This window comes from Coloeus monedula (genome assembly GCF_965178545.1).
Source record: "Coloeus monedula genome assembly, chromosome: 14".
NCBI lineage: Eukaryota > Metazoa > Chordata > Aves > Passeriformes > Corvidae > Coloeus > Coloeus monedula.
Genome location: NC_138794.1, coordinates 1,337,641 through 1,357,483, shown reverse-complemented (window position 1 = coordinate 1,357,483; position 19,843 = coordinate 1,337,641). Strand labels below are relative to the sequence as shown.

At 46.2% G+C, this 19,843-nt stretch overlaps 1 protein-coding gene across 1 annotated transcript in view; it reads left to right on the top strand.

Moving 5' to 3' along the window:
* The first annotated feature begins 10,252 nt into the window (after positions 1-10,252).
* The window catches only part of MAPK6 (mitogen-activated protein kinase 6), a 28,874-nt gene continuing 19,283 nt past the window's right edge, over positions 10,253-19,843 (top strand). The window contains exon 1 of the mRNA XM_082290772.1: positions 10,253-10,453. The gene's annotated coding sequence lies outside the window, so the exon portion shown is untranslated. The remainder of the gene's footprint in view (positions 10,454-19,843) is intronic.

Below are 19,843 nucleotides of genomic sequence, written 5' to 3'. Positions count from 1 at the left end.
TCCTCCCCACGGCAGCATGACATTGTGTGTTTATTTTGAAAAGCTGTCTGCAAAACTCTTTAGGATTGTTCTCTATTGTAAGGGGAAAAACTAAAATTAAGTGAAAAGTCTCCTCTCTAAAAAGCACCAAAGCAAGTGCCTTTGCTTTGTGTAGCAGAGCACACTGGCTTCTCTATCTGCAAAGGATAATGGTTACAGATTTTCCCAGCATAAAGTGACTTACGGCGTAAATTTGTCCCACAGGTCTTTAAGGCCAGGCCCACATTAGAAGCTTATGATAATGAAATGCTGGTTAAAGAAAAAGATTATGCCATTTCTGTATCGTTAAAATACCATTGTAGGTGGATAATTAAATCAATGTGATCTTTTTCCTGTTTAGGTTCTTTAACTTACTGAACTGGGAATTGCTCTGCCAGCAAAAATACCTTCAGCGGGAAAGTTTGTCATTTTTACTGCATCGAGAAAACCCGTGTTAGAGACAGGGCTGTTATGTTGCAGATCTTTTCTAGTCTACATTGTGTCTCCAGAGCAGAGATTTAAGAGTATTTTGAATAGCAGTTATTTGCCAGACTGCCTTTATCAGTCTGACTCCTGGGGACCACAGCCCATTGCCTGTGAGTGTCACTTCGGACAAGGTGACTGCCTGTTCATACTACCCAGCAGTGCCAGGCTTGCCAAAGAAGAGTGAATTCTGTTAGGGTTGGGATATGCAGTTTTTCCTGCAGAAATATCAGCATCAAAAGCAAGGGAGGGAAAAAAATATAATTCATTTACATGTACTGTTTAAGTGAATTGCATAACTGAAGTATCAAAGCAAGTCTTGAGTGGAGAATCTGAGCACTCTTTTGATTCTGATTCAGCAAACTGCTTAGGCATATGCTTATCTCTTCTCTAGATCTGCCTGCTTGAAAAATAAAAGAGAGAATTGAAGTGTAGTAGCCAAATCTCCAATGCTGATTAAAGGCTTTTCTTCCCTCTGTGGTTTTCTTCTGTCTGTGGCTTATGAGGGGAAAAAAAAAAACCAACAAGCAAAGAGCAGCTTCTGGCGGTCCTGGCAGCCCTGAGTGCTGAGCAGCCTTTTATCCAGGGTGAAGAGCTACAGATCCAACTCACAGAAGGGAAGAGTTGTTCCCACATTCTCCAAGACTTGCAATGGTGTTTGTCAAGCAAGGTTTGTCAAGCTGCAGTCCTGCTCAAGGAGCCAGGGAAGCTATTCCTGACATCAGGTGTCCCATCCGCGTGCTGTTGTGTCCTATGCTCTTTGCATTGCTGAGTTTACAACAGATAAGGAGAACAGGCTGCTAAAAAGAGTGAGTGGAGTAGGCTCCCAGCATGGAATACAACAGGGAGGGAAGGCACAAGGTCATGTCTGGAGCATGGGCAGAGTGGCCACGAAGCAGGGGGAGCAGAAAGCCTGAAAAGCATCCATGCAAGTGTTGTAAAAGGTTTCAGTCCTTATTCCCAAAGGGCAGCAAACAGATGTGGTGATTAAGGCAAAGAACCTCACTGTCATGTACAGGGACCGAGGACGTTCAGAAGTGCTGACAGCTCAGGAACACGTGTGGTGCTTCAAGGGGTAGGTGTGCAGAGCTGCTGGGCTGCACTGGCCATGGGCTGCTGCTCTGGCAAGTGGGGCTGGGCTCCTGGCTCTCCTGTTCTCTCTCTGCCTTAGTCCTTCCCCTGGAACCCCCAGCTGCTGTTCTCACCAGCCTGAAACCCTGTGCCCTGCCTACAAGAGAGATTTGAATTTTTAGTAAACTTGAGCTAAGGCAGTTATTCTGAGCAGAGTTTCTGTAAAAGTCTGTGGTTTCAGCAGTTTTGCTTTGAGTTTTGGGTGGAAACCTGCACTCAAAGCAAGGTTCATGTGCTGCAAAAGAACCAGGCAGAAGTGTTTGCCCAAACTTCTGAAAATTAAAGTTTAAGATTTGTTCAGCCCCAGAACACCCTTTTTTCAGTTCCCAGGGTGCTGAAGTGTAAAGGTGTCTCTCAGCAAGAGTGGAATCAGTGTGAGCCCTTCTGCTCCCCGCCCTTCTCCCTCTCAGGAGGTTTTATCTGAGGGGACCTCTAGCTGGTGATTGACTGGGTCATTCTCCGAGTGAGGGCACCCAAAATTTGTCTGCTAAGCGTGGCAGTGAGACTGCCTGGCTCCCTGGGAATGCCTTGGGCATCAGCTTTCTCAGGGTAGCATAGGACAAGGGGATAGAGCCTTCTAAGCCTCTGGAGGGGTGGGAGAGAGGCAGGACAGAGTGGAGGTGATCTCTCTTTTGGAGATCAAAACTGAGGGCCTGCTGAAGACCAGGGAAATGGCATGGTTGGGTGCTTTCGTGGCAAATGGGTGGGAGTCTGGAATTTCAGGCCCGAACTTCCCTTTGATTGAGAGAGCTGTGACCAGTAAAGGCAGACATCTGAGAAACACAGATGACCCTCTTTAGTGGGACGATGACACAGAGGGGTGGCAGGGCCTGAGGCAGTCCTGCTGCTTGTCTGTACACTCCCACAGACTTTTTGGCCCTTTTGGTTGTGTGTACTGAATATAGTGGTTGAACCTTAGAGACTCGTGACCTGCTTCTCTTTGGCCTGGGCCTGTTGCTGGCCCTGCTGAGTGGGTAGAGCCCAGACTTTTATCACGCCCAGATTTTGAGAGGGCTGTATGTCATGAAGCTCAATCTTTTTTTCAGTGCTAATCCACTGGCAGATCACAGATACAGCTTTCTTTGTTTTCTTTCCCTTCCCTTGTCCTGTAGTCCTAGTTGGATGCCTTGGCTGAATTCTGGAGGATTTCTCCCTGTCCTGTGAAAGATGAGGTTGTGGCCGTGCCCTTTATTCTGTGACAAGTTCAGTATGTTTTGGAAGTGCCTGGTTTGAAATTTGTGAGTAAGGAAAGAAGGGATCCAAGTGCAAGTGGCAGGCTTCCAGACTTTCCTCTCTTTCCTGCCTTCCCAGCCACAAGGAAGAAACAGTACTGCTCTTAGGACTCAGTGTGATATCTGAATTAATGAAATAGTTCTGTCCTGTAATGAGTTACACGAAAAGCCAACAATTAATAGTGCAGAATGTTGTGGAGGCCTGTCTGATTTGAGTTCCAAATGTGTGGCATGTTTCTATGTGTCATTGTGTGTATTCATCCCTAAAGCCACCCCCACTCCAAACACACAAATGGAGCATCTAGAAGAAAGGAGCTCTGTGACTTCTCAAGCTGAGGACAGACACTGCTCCACTTGTCCTCCTCCACTGTGCTCTCCATGCAGGAGCTGGAAGTCATTAACTGGCATGTTTCCACCTACTTTGCACTCTGATCTAAGCTTATTAAGGCAGAGTTTCCTCTTTGGATCTGTGCGGTGCTGGTTTCATTGCTGCTCTGATGAAAGAATAACTGTTTGGTGGTTTAAACACTACCTCTTTGCTTCCACTGTGCCCTTGTGACCTGCTCAGAAGATGGTGCAGGGTCATGGGTCCCACCTGCATGGTGGGAAGGAAGTCTGTGCCTGTTTAAATGGGAAGCTGTCTAGGATACAGGAAATCTGCTCTGGAACAGGCTGGAAGGCCCTGGCAGTGTATCTGAGCCATATGTAACCTGGAGCATTACTAACTATGTTTCTTGTCCCATGGGACAAAATGAGGAAATGAGCCCCATTCATCTTTGTGATCAGTGAGATTTGGTCTGAGCAAGTGGGGTAGGACTCAAGATGTTGAGAAACCTTCTGGCAAAAGCAGGGACTGAAATAAAAAAGAGTAATACTGCACCAGCTTTGCCTGTAGTGAACTCAGTAGACAGGGACAAAAGCTTTTAAAAGTAGGAAATCAAAAACAAATCTGTGACTAGGTGGTCCTGGAGAGATTTAATTGAGGGATATTTAAACTGTTTATCTGTTCTCAGGGGTAAGGAGAGTCATGAATAAACCTATGTGCTTTGATGGACAGTTAATGACTCATGCAGTTCTGTCTGTTATCTCACCATGAGAAACAGCTATGGAACAAAGCCCTATCCAGCCACAGTGTATAAATGTATTAAACAGTTTCCACTTGAACTTGATATGCTGATCTGAAGAACTTTGTAAGGATACAGATACATACCACAAGTGAGAGCAGTTGGTTCAAAAAGGAAAAAATATGGCATCATCCAGGCTGTTGCTGTACTCACTGAGGGTAGCTGCAGTTTCCCCGAGAATAGCTGCTATTTCTTTTTACTGCAAGAACATTTGTATAAAGGATTTTATGGCACTTTAAGCTGCCTGATCCTCATGCACAATATAACCTCTGTTGAATTTTCTTCCTTCCTTCTTTCCCTTTCCTCTTTCCCCACGCTCCTTCTCTGCAACACTTTTGTTTGTTCCACAGTTTGAGCTCCTGACAGGTTTTTCTACCTTCACCAGCATTAGGCTTTGTTCCTTTACACGGTCAAGACTGGGCCAGCTACAGTGAGGACATGGCAGGAATATTTCCATGTTTGGGGTGGTGTATCTGTTGTAGATGTCCTGCTTCTAGTCTCTGAATCTACACATCCAAACCTCTCGGGTCAGAGCAGTAGGCAGCAGGGTGAATCGCTCCCTAGGGATTTACCCCTCATGGTTGGGCATGTACATCAGGCACTAACTAAGGGGGCTACAACAAAGCTGGAGAAGGACTTTTGACAAGGACTTGTAGTGATGGGGCAAGGGAGAATGGCTTTAAACTTGAAGAGAGCAGAGTTAGATTAGATATGAGGAATAAATTCTTCAGTGTGAGGGTGGTGAGGCCCAGGCACAGGTTGCCCAGAGAAGGTGTGGATGCCCCATCTCTGGAAGTGTTCAAGGCCAGGTTGGCTGGGGCATTGAGCAACCTGATCTAGTGGAAGATGTCCCTGCCCATGGCAGGGCATTGGAACTAGATGATCTTTAAGGTCCTTTCCAACCCAAACCATTCTGGGATTCTATGAGATGATGAATTTGTAGGACTCTATAAGGATGTCTGGGTCTGTGCTGCCCTATTACAACTTCCTCCCAGCTGTGACCTAAAGGCTAAATGTTTTACTGTCCAAGTTGCTAAAATTACTTTTGCTTGGCCAAGGGAGGGCTGTAAGGCAGGCTGAGCCGGTAGAGCAGAGTTCTGGGTTTCTCAATCCTGCTTGAGCATCTCTGTTGAAGTATGAGAGCTGCTGGTGCAGAAAGCAAAATAACAAGAGTTTGACCACAAGCTCTGGAGGGAGATGCCAGACAAGAAAGCATCCCAGAGATGGCTCCACTGCCAACTCCTTCATGCTGAGCCAGCAGAAGGCCAGGACTTGCCAGGTGGCCAGCACCAAGCAGGCAGAGCAGCCCATGCAGGCGGCAGGGTCAAGGCCCTGGTGAAAAATCTCCAGAGTGACCAGCTTCAGTGGCAGGCACAGGTACCCGGCCTGGCAGGAGCAGCTCCTGTAAGTACAGCTGCTAATCAGACATGCAGAGAGCTGAGTGCCATATGGATTCTTCCTTTGCTTTCCTCCTGCTGAGCCGGGTTGGTACTGGGCACCTCCTGCCGAGCGTGCCAATGGGCAGCCCAAAGCCTGAGTCTCGCCTCCAGGAGCACGGGGCAGCTCAGCGCTCTTTGCTACCTTTTGCCTGGCAAAGCCTGGCCAGAACATGGCGTGTACTTTGTTCCCTGTGTCCCTCGGATCTGCTCGGGGCCCTGGGAGCACAGAGAGAAGCTCGGGCACAAGGGAGAGAGGGACTGCCCGTGCCGGAGCCGAGCTGCGGGCTCTGTGCTGTGCCAGCTCCTTCCACACACTGCCCTCGCCTCTCCTCGGCCGTGCTGCCTCTGCTGTGGCTGCTGTGTACAGGTTGCAGGACTGACTTCTTAGTAAGAGTGGATTTTTTTTGTTTGGTTTGGCTTTTTTCTTTCTGCCAGGGCAGCACTGTTGGGCCTGGGCTGGTGAGCAGGGCTGTAGCAGCCTTTCCACAGGAGGCTGGGCACTCTGCTGACACTGAGGGGAAAGTGGGGTTTGGTCTGGTTTGGCTTTTACTGAAAAGAAAAATCCAATCCTTTCCTTTTTGGATCGGTGTTCTTTGTGAGGATGTTAAACTGCCTTATTCTTCTTTACCCAGCCCTTTCCACAAAACACTCTTCTGTACACGTCTCTTAACGACTTGTCCTGTTTGAGTGAAGCGTCCTAATTATAAAATAGCTCTGGGCTGCTGGTGCAGGCTTGGCAAAGTCATGCAGCCCTCCTGAGATGGATCCCTGTGCAGGGCAATGCCATCATGAGAAAAGGTCCTCTGGACACATGGCTGGAAGGGAGGTCTGGTGTTCTGCTTGGCTGGTACCCCAAGAGCAGGTGCCTGAACAAGGCTTCCCTTTTCTGGGCCTGCTAACAGCAGTGAATAGGGTGTCGTGGGTTTGCCAGCACAGCCAGGGTGCATATTATGACAGGTGAAGGAGAGAGAATTGTGGGTGTGGAGAAGTGTGGGTGTAGAGAAACTTACTCAGTGGAGGGGTGAGGTTGGAAGGAGTGGATAGGGAAGAGCCAGAGGCACAGGTGTCAGTCAGGATCCCGGTGAGGTGGCTCCTGCCCTCATGCTGCTCTGGCATCACCCACGATCTTCTTCTGGGCACACCCTCTCTTGGTGGGGTTGTTGGAGTGTGGAGGGGTCTCCCAGAGCTTCTCACCCTCTGACACCCTCAGGAATTCACCACAAGGTCCTGGAGCTCCATGGAATGACAGCCCTGGCATCTCCAGTGTCATGGTTCCTGTCCAGCAGCAACGGGAACAAATTTGTGTCCTGGATGAGGAACAGGGGTCCTGACACCATCTGCCCCACTCTCACTGTATATAATGCTCAGAGACAAGGAAGAAATGCAAGCTGCTCTTTGCCATCTGCTTCTTTAAATACAGGTGCCAGCTCAATCCCAAACCTCAAGGAGGTGTGCTGAAAATATGGGAGTTCATGGTGAGGTCAGTCATGGGTCACAAAGCAGCAAAACACAGTCTCTGCCACCACGGGACAGAGAGGGAGGTTAATGTTTCACAGTGTACTTAGCTGAGCAGCATAGCCCTGTCAGTGTTTCACTTGGTAGAAATTATTTATTGACAGGAAGGGTTTCCAGACTGTCCCAAGGAAAATTCTTCGTGAAACTGTATTTCTTTCAAGTTAAGCTATTAGGAACATGAGTTGAAAACCGACCCAGGGATGACTCCTGTCAATCAGTTACATTTAGGAAAGGAAAGATTAAAAAACTCTGAGGCAGAGCCAAGCACTTAAAAGGAAGAATTCTTTGCATTGATTCCTGTGGTAAAACGCCAAGACAAGCCTCATGATTTCCTGGACCAAGTGCAGAGAAATGAAATGAAAAATATGAATAGGCCAAATACCGAGATCCTCATTACAGAAAAGGGCCACTCAAGGGTACCTAAGATCTGGCCTCTCATCAGGGGGAGAAAATAATTGAGAGAGCTCTGGTTGCAGCTCAGCCGCAGCCTTCTGCTCGGCATCCTCAGCAACCTTCTTTTCCTCATCTGCCAGCTTGCTGTTCTCATGCCAATTAAGGAAAAAAAAAAAGGAGCCGAAACTACCTGCTCTATTTTTAATCCTATTTGTCTGTAGATAAACTGCATGTTAGATGATTAATAGATCTTTATCACTTCATACAGTTTAGACTATAAAAAGCCTACCCCTGTCTTTGACTGTTAAATAACTATGTAAGCCTTGCTGCTGTTACTTGGAATCTAAATTAGACACAGCACTTCTGAGAGCATTTGTTAGTATCTCAAGTGGACCATGTGGCCTTGGCAGAGACAGAGGGGAATTTGTCCCCTTGTGTGGCCTGGGGGAAGCTCAACTGCCCAGTTTCAACTGGGAAGACCAAGCCATGGAGGCCATGTGGTTAAGGAAAAGTTGGGCACAGATGCAGGCTGTGTTTGACCATGCCAGGGCTGTACCCAGCCGTTTGCCTCTTGCACCTTTAACACGTGCTAATTCAATTAGAATTTGCACACGATGAGGGTTTGGGGGCTGTGGTGCCAGCATGGCTCTTCACACTGACTCCTCTGTTCCCAGGGCAAGCATGAATTTGCCTTTGTTTTTTTTTCCTTTTAAACTAAGAGCATAGGCTGGAACAGTGTGCCATTTAAGCAGACATTACACAAAGCCTGAAAAAACCTTAATTTCAAAGGTACTCATCAACAGAGGCTGTAGCCTCTTCTGAATCAAGGCCAGAGATTTGGATTAAACTGGCAATTTCTGTCACTGAAAGAAGAGCGAATCTGAGCCTGGGCTTCTGCACCTCCTCAAACTTTGCACACTGATCTGGTAGCCACCAAGCCCAGACGGAAACTGATGGTTGCCTATAAAGGCAGTTATAAAAGCTGGTGTTGCAATCTGGTGTTTTATGAAAGCTATTAAATCTGTCAGCTGGCCCAATCTGCACCTGAAAACGTTTATCTTCTATGACACATTCGCCTTCAATTAGCTATTCAGTGGTTGCAAAGACTTTTTAGCCTTTGTCCACAGTTTTTCTTCTGATTTAAACTGATACATCAGCCTAGGTGCATTGGATGGCTAATTCCAGCCTCATGTATCTGTCGTACCCATGAGGCAGAAGCAGTGGTGGAGCTGGAGGGAGGACTCTGCCAGGGATTAAAGCCAGTCTGGGAGCTCTGTTCCTCCAGCACTCCCAAAATCCAGGAAGGAAGAATCCAATCTCTGCAGGCTCACGTGTTACTGGAATTGCTAAAACAGAGAAGGGTATCTTCCTGCAGATCTTGTCATCTACTCTTGCAAGCAGCCTAGATCAACATTCCCCATGCCTCCAACATGTCCAGGGGCCTGATTCAGCTTTATATAAAAACCTTTGGAGCAAGTCATGAGGACCAGTTCTAAATGGTTACTTTGCTGGGATGCTGACAGTGGATATGGAAAAGATCTGACGAGTGGTGTTTTCTGCAGTGTATTAATAACAAATCATTTTGTACAGGATACAGTAAATAAAACCTTCGTGACAGTCAGCTAAAAATAATATCAATGTTAACTCAGGTTGTTTGCAAACTTGTTCACGAAGGATTAGTCTAACAAAATGAGAGGAGGGAGGAACATCTTTACTTGAACAGGAAAAAATAGAAAATTTCTCATGAAGAATTTACCTTGCTGTGCTGACTGATGTTACTGCATGAGTTTGGCATCTCCTAATGTTGTGCTTTGTGTACCTTGTATTTTCATGCCAAACACTAAATGGAACGCTTTTCTGTGGATTTGTTCTGTTGCAAACTATTTGTTCTTCAGCCTCGTGGCCACTTCTGGAGTTCATATCTGTGTTTCTGGCTTAATGGTTGCTTATTACTTTTTTAGTTACGCAGCCAACAAGGCGATGCTCATCCAGGGCTATCACAGTAACACTTTTCTGCTAACAAAGAGGAGGGCGTTGTACAGAATTCAAAAGAAAATCCAAACTTCCCAAAACCCAGCATGTGAGAGGTGTGTTTATATTGAATTGTTGGATAAAGTTGTGCAACCCTATATGCAACCAAGCATAGTCAGGCTGCCTCTCCTGCCAGGGATGCCACCCACATCTGTCTGGGTTATGCCTGCATCAGCTGTTTCCTCCAGCCCTCCACCTCGAGCTGAGCCTGCTGTTGCTGGGTGTTGCTGCTCTACCTCCAGCAGCTCCCCCAGGCTCCCCAGGGCTGAGGCTCTGCTCCTCACAACACCCCCAGACACTCCTGCTCCTCCTCAGGTATCCTGACCTGCCCACCCAGAGGCCCCAATGGGCCCAGGCAATGCAGCGACCCTGGAGGTAAGTTAGCCCCATTAAAGAAATGTTTTTATAAATGTGTCTTTAGATAAATGGCAAAGTACAGCAGTATTCAGCAATTCCCTGTGAGGGACTGCCAGGCGAGACTCCTGCAGGCAGCTCTTTGGAGGAAGTGTAGAGGCTTGCTGGAAATACACTGAAACCCAAGGAACACCACGTGCAGACCTGGAGCACTGCTGCCTGGATCAATTTGTTCATTAGGCAATGGCTGCTTCTGAGACTAGAAACAGAATTTGACTTGCTCTAGTAAAAGCAGGACAATTTCTAGACTTCTTCAGGGACCAGTCTGCCCACTTTTATTCACGAGGTAATGAAAACAAACCTTCCCACTCTGCAGCTCCTAATGCTCTTTCTGTATTGGTGGCCTGTTTTTCTGCTTGAGGACAGGGAGGGACCACTGAGTCACACACAGTCTCGTGCCCTCCTCCTCTCATTTAAATATTAATATGATGAATTATTACTAGAGTAACAGCTGTGCACTACTCATATCACAGCAACATAACCTTTCCCTCCTCCTCGGAGCACAGCTATTCCTGACTCGTGTTTTCTGGTTGACCTTCTCACTTCTTCTGGATGACTTTTTAAAAATTACTTTGTTAGTTCTGGTGTGGTATCATTAGGATAATTGTTTGTTCTGTTCTTTCTGCTTAAATATTAATGATACTGAGGAAGTCAAAAGATAGCTGCAGTAATGGTAAGTTAAATGTCTGTGTGTATTCTCCCATGAGATCTGTTTGTTTAGAGAGAAAGAAGTATAAAGATCAACCTTTCTAACTAACACTTAGAAACATCTCTTTCTCTCTGAGAATTGCCAAAATATTAATATTTTGTCTTTTACAGAAATAAAATAATTTCATTTTAATCAGCTAGTGTCTCTAGATAATTCATAGGAATAGCTAGGGACAATAACATTGTCCCTAGAAGTCCTAATGCATTGCATTCTCTGTAGATAAAGTATTATAAGAAAGACTGCTGATAAAACCATGAGACAACTCTGCATAGACTGCTGAAAATAAATGTTTGGCATTGCATAAAGAAGGGGAGGGAAAGATAAAACACCACGAGCTAGCTCAATACAACTGGAAATAGAAAGGGCAGATTTGGAAACGTTAGTAGATGTTAAGTTTTGTGGGTAAAGGTCCTCTCTGCTGAGCATGGGGGGTTTTTTGCATGGTTCTTGTGTTTGTGCATGTGTGTGTGCTTTACAGACACACAGGTTTTCTCCTTCTTGAAAATGTTGCTCCTTGGAGTACTCTGATGTTGCAGAAGGGTTTGTTGGTTTCTGTACCACTGTTGAGGAGAATGTAATGTCAGCAGGAGTGTAGAAATCAGGTTTACTGGATTGGCTTGTATTTAGCATTGGGTGAAACTTTTTGCTCTTGTTTGGAGAAAAAAAATCTGAAATGCTCTTACAAAGATTTAAAAATTAAATGTCCGTATTTTCATTTGAAAGTTCTCATTTTAAAACTTTGTTTTGGTAAATTGTTGCTCTTAAACAAAATACTTTCAATTTTAATAAAATATTGCTTTATGGGGGGGGGGAATAATATAATAGAAAACCTAAATATAAATCCAAATTTATAAATGATGCCTTTCTTTTCCCACCCATGACAAATCAGTAGAAACTTCCTTTCCCCAATCAGCCTGACCAGTGACAAGAGAAAGGGAGGCAGGAGGGCTCTGCTGCCAGAGAACTCTTCCCATTCAAAACCAGTGTCTAAGCCCATGCCTGGCTGGGGCTGAGGAGAAGAAAGAATGGAGAGTACTGCAAACTGTGTTTCTAAGTCACTGACTGCTCTCATACAATGCTAAAAGTAGTGCTGTAACTGCTGAATAATTTTTCCACACTGTTTTTTTTCTGAACAAGTACCTAGCAGGAACAAAGAGCCTCATCCTGACTGTTTGCAATTCCTACTGCAGTCAGCAAAAGTAAAACCATGGACTGAGATGTGTTCAGTACCATGCATATATATTTTTTTTTTTTTGGGGGGGAGCGGGGGGCTCCCTTTGTGTTCTGTAGCCCCTCAAGTTTGTGGGACTTAGAAAAACTTCTGTTCTCTCAGTTTGCCATTCATGTCAGGGATGTCTTAATTCTCATGCATGTTACTGTACTGGAAATTATTTGGCAAAAATGCTGCTTTTATAAAAAGCCTTGTGAAACTGGTAGCATATGCCCCACATAAAATCTCCTTTCAAACAGTCCCTTCAGATGATTATCTGCAGTGATTGCAAATGAACCTTGTAGCATTCTCATAACAACTGTCCTCGTGGACGGAAGAGAAACCTGCTGTCAGAACTACAAATAATTTACGTAACCCAATTTAAAGCTCTAACAAAATGTTCCCTGTTAAGAGGATTGTTATACTTAATGTGTGAGATGAAAATGCTTTCTGAAGGTCAGGAATGCACAGAAGATAGATTAGATCTCTTGAAATGACAAAAAATAGGTTTTTACCAGAAGTTTTTCCTCTGTCAGACTTTCAACTTGGCATTCTCAGAGACTTACATAAGTGCAGCTTTATTCCTGCAAATGCTGTGTTTGCTCTGCAGAGGGACGGGAGCCTCAGAGCTTCAGGAAAAATATAACCGAAGGTAGACTGGGGACTCAGGTTATTTTCCATATACTTCAGACATACTCTCAGGTATATTTCACCACCAGCAGCATAAACAAAAGCTTGTTTTAAAGAACACAAGGGCAAGTTTGGGGAAGTATTTCTCAGATGCTGCCTGCCTCGGCAGCCAGTGTGATGCTGGAGGGCTCCAGGCAGTCCGTGCTGCAGGTGAGACAGTCCCTCCTGCAGCAGAGGGTGTCCCCCAGGTGCCCAGGGTGGCCGTGTGCTGCAGATTAACCCTGCAGCAGGAGTGTGGGATGAGCTGTCTCTCCTTCAGGCCTCCTGCTCACACCTGCCTGCTGCTGAGTGGCAGAGGGGTGTGATGGGCTCTGCTGAGGCTGGAGATGGGGACTCCAAGCAGTAGACTGAGCCCAGGCAAGGCATCTGGGCAAGGAGTCCTGCTCTCCTGGTGTTCGGTGACCTGGTCGCTTCTGCTCAGTCGGGAGTTAATGGAAAACTGTCAGAGAGCCACAAAACCTGAATTCGTCACACTGGAAAACAGCTTTGCGAGGTCTAGTTTTTCTTAATAGGATTTAGGGGGTGCGGCACGACTTGGAATGCTTTTCACATAGGATACAATGGAAAGAAAATGAAATTACAGCCTCTGTAACCATCAGAAAGCTGGGCTAATGCTGACATCCTCCTCATCCCCTGCACGCAGTCACACGTGGTTTCTGTCTATCTCTCCAATCAGCCAAAATCTGATGATGGAGACTGTTGAAACACTTAGCTCCTCATCTCTTTCAGTGTTGTGTTCCCCTAATGGCTGGGTCTCTCCCTGTAGTTCTGTGTCCCTGTAGCACTGGCTGCCCCACAGCCGTGCAGCAGCAGCTGCAGTGAGGAGTGTGGGGTCTGCACCAGGACACCAGGCAGGGTTTGGGTGGTGAGAGAGGCCCTGTGGCCACACATTGGAGCAAAAGAATAGCAAAAAACTTGGTCCTGGAGAGTGGGATATTTTCTTACAGCCTCCTGCTTTGCACTGCTGAGGGCCTTTGTCCAAAACAGGTTTGTGAAGGGGAAGGGAAGCTTGAATAGAGTCCCCTGCATCGCAGCAGCAGGTGCCCCTCACTCCCTGACAACCTGTGCTCCCCCAGCAACCTGTCACCCACCCATGGGGAGGGCACTGACAGGGACAATTCCTCCTCAGAAACGCTCTGGGTCACTTCTTTTCCTCCATAATCCATTGCTGTGTAGCAAGACTCCTTTACCACCACCTTCCTTGACAGCTAGCAGCTTTCTTGTCTGGGAATATCAGAAGGCACCCTGGAGAGGTGAGGCAGCCCGTGTGAGCTCTCTGTGCGCCCTGGAGAGGTGAGGCAGCCCGTGTGAGCTCCCTGTGCACCTTGGAGAGGTGAGGCAGCCCGTGTGAGCTCTCTGTGCACCCTGGAGAGGTGAGGCAGCCCGTGTGAGCTCTCTGTGCACCCCGGAGAGGTGAGGCAGCCCGTGTGAGCTCTCTGTGCACCCCGGAGAGGTGAGGCAGCCCGTGTGAGCTCTCTGTGCACCCCGGAGAGGTGAGGCAGCCCGTGTGAGCTCTCTGTGCGCCCCGGAGAGGTGAGGCAGCCCGTGTGAGCTCTCTGTGCACCCCGGAGAGGTGAGGCAGCCCGTGTGAGCTCTCTGTGCACCCCGGAGAGGTGAGGCAGCCCGTGTGAGCTCTCTGTGCACCCCGGAGAGGTGAGGCAGCCCGTGTGAGCTCTCTGTGCACCCTGGAGAGGTGAGACAGCCCGTGTGAGCTCTCTGTGCACCCCGGAGAGGTGAGGCAGCCCGTGTGAGCTCTCTGTGCACCCCGGAGAGGTGAGGCAGCCCGTGTGAGCTCTCTGTGCACCCTGGAGAGGTGAGACAGCCCGTGTGAGCTCTCTGTGCGCCTTGGAGAGGTGAGGCAGCCCGTGTGAGCTCTCTGTGCGCCCTGGAGAGGTGAGGCAGCCCGTGTGAGCTCTTTGTGCACCTTCTGCTGGGGGAGAACGTGTGAACCCGCCCGTTCCCGTGCACGGCAGATGAGCGGGATTGGGGAGAGGCTGCACCTGCGGGAAGCAGAGTCACCACAGCACTTTGGGACTTGCGGCATCCTGGTGGCTCGGGCAAGGTTCTTTTGGTAGACCATGACTTTGCTGACAGCCAGTTCTTCAGATGGAAACATTTTTGTGCCAGGTAGATTTCCAAATCTGAACTTTGCTGGAATGTTTAGCTTATTTGACAAGAACCGGGGCAGAGGAGATCACTGATTTTGCCCTACCTAAAAACAAACAAACAAACAGAAAGAAGTTTTTAAAAGACTTTTGCCTGTTTCAGAAAAGGAGGGAACTCTTGAAATCCAGAATCAAAAATGCATGTTTTTTCTTTCTTGGTGTTTGCGAACTGGAGACCTCAGGTTTTGCAGACTGAGAGATCTGTTAGCAGATAAATTCCCATGCTGTGAGTCCTGGGTGTGCTCTAGCCCACACAGCTCCTGAACAGAAATTTTCCTGTGACTGCATCCACAGGTTTCTGCAGGCTGAGTTGGGATTAAGCACCTTAATTGAATTTAAGTGGACTGTTCCTCCCATGTACTGCTTTTAGTGGCTCCTGTTGGCTCCAGCAGCTACGTGACTCATGTGTGGAAGAAACAAGGACCAAATAGGTAGGGAACTTTTAAGAAACAGATTTGGAAAGAAAGCTTGTAAAAATGAGGTTTTAATTGGACAGGAGAAAAGAAAATAGAAGCCAGGAAATGGGAGAGACTTGGAGAAACTAGATGGGCTCCGAGAGGGAGTGGAGACACTGGCACAGAGGGGTGCAAACACAGCTACTCAGGGTGTACAAGCTCAGATACTCGGGGGCTTCTGGTGCTGGTGAAAATCAGAACTGCCTGGACAAAGCCTAGAATAACTTGCAACTGAGAATTCAGAGCTTTGGGGATCTGTACTTGGTGCCAGGACCGAGGACTTTGAAAAGCGAGTTGAAAAGCTGAACAGTAGAATAAATTACCAAACCCTTGCAAAATTCAGTTCTAGTAATCTTAAATCTGCTATTAAGGGCTACTTTGACCTTGTTCTTTTGTGACTCAGTTCAGAACAGTGGGAATGATAATATTCTAACAGTCTTGCAGATTGTAGAAGTTAATTTAATGGTTATTTTCAGAGCCCTTAAATGCTGGTGGTTCTGTCCTCAGACTGGGGCAATATGTGATGAATAGCACATAGGGCAGTACACTGGCTTCGGTTTTTTGGTATCCAGTTGCTGGTAATCAGGTGAGAACTTTCTTGTGCAATGAATGAAGGAGAGCACTGAGCACTTGTGAGAAGAAAAAGGAAAATCTGCTCCTACAGTAAAGCTGTATCAGAGCAGATAGAGCTTGTTCTGATTACTGTGATTGTCATGCTCCATGGAACTCCCTTCCAAGGTCAGAGAAGTGTACTAGCTGTCATGAAGGCCCATATTCCCATGTTCTCCTGCTATCTGAAACATTTCAGCAATCAGAAAGCTAAATCTTCTTGTTCCTCTGTGTGAAAAGGTTCAAAAGTTTCCATTACTGCCCTGCTGCTTCCCTTGATTTCAGCAGTCCCCGCAGGTTCTTCGCTGACATTTCTTAGTTGACAGCAGCCTGGTCAAGCCCTGCCTCTGACTCCCTGCTGCCTAGCAATGATTACGTTGCTGTTGTTTACTAACAAACGTCTTTGGAGCTGGCATGATAAACACGGGGTTCAGGGTAGTACTTTGATCGCAAATTGTACGCGTAGTCCTTGAATCAATTTTACTACAAGCAGATGGTTGCCTTAATTATTTAAACAGGGATATTATCACAAACCATAATAATCTCACTTTACTTCTAGGAAGTATCTAGATAGTCCATGCAGTTGTGGAAATACCAGCTTGGGTAGTCTGTCAGGAGAGAATAAACAGCTGACATCTCAAAACCCTTGATGGGTTGAGGGGAAAGATCACCACCTTGGTTTTGACAAATATTGTGCTGCTTTGTGAAGTCTTTGTCAAGCATCTCTGACAGACAGGCTTGGGAGTGTTAAGCCCTCCGTGGAGTAGCCCTTGGAGCAGGATGGCTTGGGCAGTGGTAATGAGATTCCTAGTCCAGCCCTGGCAGTATGGTTTGACTCTGAAAGCAAGGGCTGAGTCTTCTGTCTTGATTTCTGGGATATACCTTTTCCAACACAGAAATCAAGGACAGACAGGATGTCCTGGAAAAGTTAACAGCAAGAAAAAGGTGAGAGGTTTGTAAGCTGCAATCTCACTCCTCTGGGCCGCCATTTCAGGACACAGGAAGAGTTTGCTTACTCTTGTCTGGTGGCTAAGCTGGTTCTTGATTGCTTTGGGTGGCCAGGTAAGAACTCCCACAGTGCAGCCTGGCCTTGTCACTCCCACTACTGAACACGAGTGAAAGGGTTTGTGCACCTGACCTCTGCGATAATGGATGCAAGCTCTGTCAGCTGGTTTGTGGTGCTGTGAGCTGGGGACATCAGATGACACACAGGAACCATGTAGCAGCTCCTGGGCAGTGCTGGAGCAGGTCGTGGAGCACACGTGAACACTATCATGCTGGCTGAATTGCAGCAATCATGAGAATTATTGCAGTTAGAGCTGGTCCAAAGGTTGGAACTCATCTTCTTTGAGTCATCTTGATTGCTTTTGTTTTGGGAGTGTCCTGATTAAACAATAAGAAGAAATATGAGATAATGGTTAGCAACTTATTGTGTTTACTAAAATAGATTTATCAGGAATTGCTTTTATTTTAATTGAGGCTTAAATGGTTCTCTTGTGTTTCATAAAACACAAAGAATGAGGAAGGAATATCTTTTTCTTTTAAAAATCTATAACTTTTAGGTGCACAGGGTATCTCTTAAGTTTTCATTTAACAGTTTTTGACTGTTGAAATTTGCAGTTGAAAACTGTTTAAAGATATGCTGGAGATAAGAGAATGCTGATGCACTTACGAGCAGAAGCTTTCTCTACCTCTTTACCTTTCCTAATTCCAGCTCACTTGCAGGGTAAATCTTGCTATTTATATAATGAAAGAACCTCTAGGTATAACCATTCAATAAATGTTTACCTCTACAAGATAACTGTCTGGGTTGAGGACTGCTTCCCAGAGCTTCCCCAGCACTGGGATGTCCAGTGGAGGCATTTCTGAGAAGAATTAAGGTCATGAAGGTCAGTTGGACCAACTGGCACCGGAGCTCTCATTGAGCTCTGCAAAGGCTGACAGCCTTGCCCACCTTGTCTCATACTCTCCTGCACACACAGTGTAGGTGTATGTGTTAGTATCCACCAACAGAGCGATTTGTTTTTATGTCCTGCACTGTATACATGGACAGATGGATTTCATTTGTCTAGCCCCTAACTGAAAAAGTTTGGGATGACCCAGTTTCAGCACTGTTGTACCTCTAAGAGAGGTAATAAATCTTACATTTCCAAAATAACAAAGATTCTGTCAGATTTTATGTCTTCACTGAAGAAAAAAAAAAAAAAAAGAGTTTGTTCTTCAGACTCACAAAAGTGTAGACCATGGGTAAAATGAGTTACTCAGTACAAAAAATGTGTCATGCATCATTTATTCCTTTCCTAGGTAGGAGTGCTTCTAGGCTCTTCTGTCTGTCAGAAGAACAGGTAACTCAAAAATCCTGGGTAGAAACCATCCTCTCCTGAAAGTAGGATGCCTCCGAGGTACAGTCATGACAGGGATCAAATATGCCATTCTCTCTTGAAGTAAAACCTCAGCAGGAGTCCCAGGCAAGCCTCCCGATGCTGGCTCTGGGGAAGAAAGCACTGGGGAGGGTCATGATGGTGTGCAGATGAGCTGTGTGCCTAATGCTGATGCTCTTCCAGTGCCCAGTTTTGGGCAGAAGGGAGACCAGTCTACGCCTGCTTTGAGGCCCACACGATGCTGAACTGTAACGTGTGAATGTAGAGGGCATACATGCATCCCTGTCTGGACTGACTGACTGGAAAAGCACACCTGCTGGGGAGGCACACCATGTATTTCTCACTAATTTAGTAGCCCTCCATGTGTAGCACGTTGTCCAGCCATGCACAGTGCCAAAGCATGGCAGGCAGTGGGCTGAGAGGTGCTTCCTGCTGTTAGGAAAAGGAGCCAGCTTGGCACTGCAGGAGAAGGTTGGAGTCTCTGTGTTAAGGCTACAGCTGTTCAAAGTTTTGTCATAAACTTAAGAATGCTGAGAGTTTGCCCCTATTCCAAATAAAGCATTTATTGGGGGTTAAATTACTGTGCTTTATCTTCATGGGAGCTGATAGAAACAAAATGACACCAGGAGTTAATGTTCCATTCTGTATTACTACTGCAAAGAGTAACAGGGAGTTCTTCAGATGAGATGAATAGACACAGCTTAACCTCCAGGTGTGTGTTATTGCAGCCCATTTAAAGCACTTTGAGTTGGAAGAGACTTTGCTGAAGCTAAAGGCAAATGCCAGTGTAGGAAGATGATCCCAGTGTTTGGCACCAGTCAGAGCCTGGAGAATTTCCAATGTGTGTGTTGGCATTTATAGCATGTAAGGAGAGTGTCTTTTCTCCCCAAGAGTAAAAGACAAAGCGAGTTTAGACAATTCTGGTCAGTTTTTCCTCTTCAAAGGAAAAATTAATTTTCTTGTTTCTCATTGTAGTGCAATTGCAAGAAAATACTTTTTGCTTGAGTTGTAATAAGAGGTCTTGTGTTTCATAAGCCTAATACCCTTTGTAGCAAATGATGCTTCTGTGCATTAATTTTTCCCCCTGTGCAGTAGCCAATGGTGCAAGTCTTTCTTTCCTCAGCACTTCAAACAGTTGTCTTCTGTAGAGTGGCCCGAGATCTTGCATCATTTCCTGTCATCTATCCAAAGCTATTTATAAGACGTCTGCTGATTCTGGCACATAAGCAAACCCCAGTTTTCATGAGAAAACAAATACTTTGGAAATGTAATCTCTCCCAGCAAGTGACTCAAAACTGCTGAGAAAACCTGAAGCAACCTTGAAAATTTTAATGAAAGCTAAGACATAAATGGTGTTGGGGAATATGGGGAATTGAATAGTCCCATATGTTTTTTGGGGAAATCTTTAGAAATGGATGGTGCAAGATGTACTGAGAAAAAGTTACAGAGTATTAAGGGGGAGGAGGTGTTTCCAAAATATATTTGTTAGTGAAATGAAAACTTTGGGTTTTGCTATCTGACAATACAACAAAAGTGACTCAAGGTAGTTTTTGCAATGCTGAGTATTCGCTGTATAATTTGATGATAGATGCCCTACAAAAAGTCCCTACTTTCTGATATTTCTTAGCTTTTCAATCTCTTTAGCTTCAGGAGACTGACTGGGAGGGAGTCTGGCAGGGATAGTTGCAGTCACTACGTGAAGCAGTGTGTTTCCAGTCAACCTGCTGCTTTTGATAAATGCTATTTTGGGAATCCTGAAAAAGGGCGCTGGCCACAGCCAAAATGCACCCAGAGCAGCAGAACTCATATCTGCCTCCCACAGGCCTGCCCGGGCCCTGCTGGCA